The sequence below is a fragment of the Mus musculus genome, chromosome 9 (assembly GCF_000001635.26).
Source record: "Mus musculus strain C57BL/6J chromosome 9, GRCm38.p6 C57BL/6J".
In the NCBI taxonomy this organism is placed as follows: domain Eukaryota; kingdom Metazoa; phylum Chordata; class Mammalia; order Rodentia; family Muridae; genus Mus; species Mus musculus.
The window spans coordinates 65422774-65426662 of record NC_000075.6 but is presented as its reverse complement, the minus strand read 5'-3'; positions in this window follow the sequence as shown (position 1 = coordinate 65426662).

The window sequence follows — 3889 nt, the reverse complement described above, 5'->3', positions numbered from 1 at the left end:
AGACTTGCTCGACTACTGGGCTGTATCCCCAGACCTCTCCTTTTAAACATTTATTTATTTTACTATCTCAAGATAAGATCTTGCTATGTTGGTCCTGACTGGCTGTGTAGCCCAGGTTGGCCTTGGACTCACAGCAATTCTCCTGACTCAGCCTCCAGAAGGTTGGGATTACAGGAGTGTTGTTACACCTGGCTTCACTGAACAGCTTTGTGCGTACATCTCTGGTCTGCCTGGTCATCTTCTTGTATTAGTTCGTTCCTATTTTACTTTATTTCCAATGAAGTTTTCTCTGCTGAGAGGGTAACATGCCGGGACTGGGGACTTGGAGAAACTATTGTTTGAAAGGTAACATTAAGTTGGCTTCTCGGGGTTGGCAAGGGGGCTCAGTGTTCAAAGGCACTTGCCATTAAGACTGATGACCTAAGCTCACTACCAGGTTCTCAAGTGGTCAAAGGAGAAAACTGGTTCCAAGTTGTCCTCTGGTCTTCATGTATGTGAAATAATACATATATATCCACAAGCATGCATACAATCATACATACTTACTCATGTCCATACCCCCCACATAAATAAATGCAAAAAACCTGTATTAAAAAACTGTGGCTGGAGAGTTGAGTCAGCTGTTAAGAGTAATTGTTGCTGCTGCAGAGGATCCAGGTTCTGTTCCCAGCACATGGTGGTTGACAACCATCTAATTCTAGTCCCAGGGGAGCCAAGGCCCTTTTCTGACCTCCTCAGGCAGTAGGCATACATGTGGGCAAAACTCCCATACACAAAATAATAAAATATATACATTTTTTAAAAATATATTTATTTATTTATTTATTTAATATATGTGAGTACACTGTAGCTATACTGATGGTTGTGAGCCTTCATGTGGTTGTTGAGAAATGAATTTTTAGGACCTTTGCTCGCTCTGCTCAACCCTGTTCATTCAGTCCCTGCTTCCTCTGGCCCAAAGATTTATTTATTATAAATAAGTACACTGTAGTTGACTTCAGACTCACCAGAAGAGGGCGTCAAATCCTATTATGGGTGATTGTGAGCCACCATGTGGTTGCAGGAATTTGAACTCAGGACCTTCAGAAGAGCAGTCAGTGCTCTTACTCACTGAGCCATCTCACCAGCCCTATAAAATATATAAATTAAAACAAACAAACAAACAAACAAACAAACTGATTATTGTTCTGGGAGGCAGAGACAGACAGATCTCTGTGAGTTCAAGGCTAGCCGGGGTGACATATCAAGGTCCTATCTCCAACCACGCCGCTAATCTTGGCACTTGGGAGGTGGCGGCAGGGGGATCAGTTCATGGCCTGCCTCGGATATATTTCAAGTTTGAGACCAGCCTAGACTGCATGAGACTTTGTTTCTAAAAACAACAACCAAATAATAACGACCCCATCACCTCAAACTTAGCAAAACCGACATCCCACAGTGTATACATAAAAATCCTGTGATAGACTCACCAAATGCCATGCAACAATAGTGAATGAATAATTCCTGTGCCAGAGCAGCTTGGGACAATAACTCCTAGATAGGGGACACCAGAAGAGCTAGAGTTAGAGGAATCAGAAAAAAAGGGGGTGTGGGAATCCAGCAGGAGACTCTGCAGCAGGCTCTGCTTCAAGGGGGACACCCACCAGAACCTTGCAGGCTGTGTGCTTCAAGGGAGACACCCACCAGAGCCTTGCAGCACTCAGAAAGGACCCATCAGGTGGTCACGCAGGGGTCACATAGGAGCATCTGGCCAGCACACAGCCACTTCCTCCTAGAGACCTGATGGGTTTGACACTTGAGCTGGCCATCTGAGGACCCTAACCTCTCCCTCCTCAGCTGGAGCAATTGGTCCAAGACTCCTAGAAGACACAGACCAGGACAGTGATAGTCTTTCCCTAGGAATATTCAGAACTAAGCAAATGGACCACTTCCCCTCTGGGTCTAAGAGTGTGGGCTTGTGTTTCCTGTAGCCTGGCCTGGCTTCCTGGTGATGGCCAATGTGAGGTAATGAACCTATGAGGAGGGAGGCAGAGAAGGAAACAGCTAAGAATCTTTGAGCCATGCTTCCAGCCCTCCCTGACATCCGCCCCACCCTGCCTTTCCTTGTAACATGAGCCAATAAATTCCTTGTTTGCACGTGTTGACTTCCCCTTTCTCAGAACTCTGCTCAGAGACCTTCCTTCCTGAAACACACCTTGACGACTCTTCTCTACCAGCCTGGAGGGCAGAAACCACCCAGCCCTCCCCTGACTCTCTTCTGCTTCCTGTAATCCACTGCCCACTCAGCAGGACAAGCTGTCCTAGGACAAAGCCAACAGGACCACATCACTTCTCCACCTGAAATGTCCCTGTGATCTTTTGATTTGACTTCTTACCAGTTCTCCTAATCGCAGGGCTCCTCCTTCCTCTCTGGCCACCTTCTTGTTTCTCAAACTCCTTACATTCCTGGTTTCCTGCCACTGCTTGAGGGTTTATGCTTAGCTCACCGTTTCTTTCTTTCTTTCTTTCTTCCTTCCTTCCTTCCTTCCTTCCTTCCTTCCTTTCTCTTTCTTTCTTTCTTTCTTTCTTTCTTTCTTTCTTTCTTTCTTTCTTCCTTCCTTCCTTCCTTCCTTCCTTCCTTCCTTCCTTTTTTTTGTTTATTTTTTTTAATACAGTGATCAGTGATACAATGGTGGCTCTGCAGACCTATCTCTTTATTCTTTTTTATTATTTTAATTTATATTCTCTCTCTCTCTCTCTCTCTGTGTGTGTGTGTGTGTGTGTGTGAGAGAGAGAGAGAGAGAGAGAGAGAGAGAGAGACACGTGTGTCGTGGCACATCTGTATGGGTGAGGACACGTTGTAGGAGCTGGTTCTTACCCTTCCCCATGTAGGTCTTGGGGATCGAGCTCCTGTTATCAGACTTAGCAGCAAGCACCTTTGCCCACTGAGCCGTCTCACCAGCCCATCTTTTTATTTGGTTGTAATTATTGTGTGTTTGTCCGAGGTATTTGTGAGTGTGAGAGCACAGGTAACACAAAAGGCAGCTTTGGTTGTTGGTTCTTTCTTTCCACCATGTAGGTTCGGGAGACTTAGCTCAGATCATCACAGGTGTCCTTATCCTTTGTTGCCTGTCCATCTCCCTAGACTTTGTGATCTGGGCCAGCAGCATCTCTGTCTGCCTTGTCCACAACCTATCCACACAGCAGGTAATCAACAGTTACTGAATGGATGCATTATAAAGTGCAGGGTGTGGCATCCAGTGAAGCTCCAGGACCTGCGGCTCTCTCCCTCTAAACTACACTGCCATCCACTTTTTAAGTCAAAGAGGACCTTGGACTTGGCACTGACCCATATCCAGCTTGTTTCCATGTGTGTGCACTGACAACTGTCGGAACTGACCTGGTCTGGCCTGCCTCGATAGTGAAACATCTCATTCCTGGGCCTGCTTCCTCCTCTGTGGATGCCCTGATCGCACAATCTCCAGCTTCCAAGGTCTGACTTTATGGTTCCTTTCAGTTCATATCATGACCTTCGCCATGAGAAAGCACTGGCTATAAAAGGAAAGAGCCTTGACTCCTTCCTGGATGGTTAACGATGGATAATAATTAAGAGACAGAGAACCGGAGTGGGCACCCCGCAATGGCAGATCATACTGGGCTCCTGGCACTTTCGGGTTGTGAGTCAAGTGGAGTCAGTTTGTCACTGGAGGTCATGCATTCGTGGGGTCATTCACCCTGGACTGGCAGCAAAGGCATCAGGCCTGGGTGTGTGCTAAGGGCAGAGTTACCAAATGGGCCCCTGCTGGTGTGAGCTCTGTAGGTGGATTGCCTAGCTACAACTGCATTTCTCGGAAGAGTTCCTGTGAGGAAGAAGGGGAAAACACAGAAACCAGGGCCATTCCACCCAGCC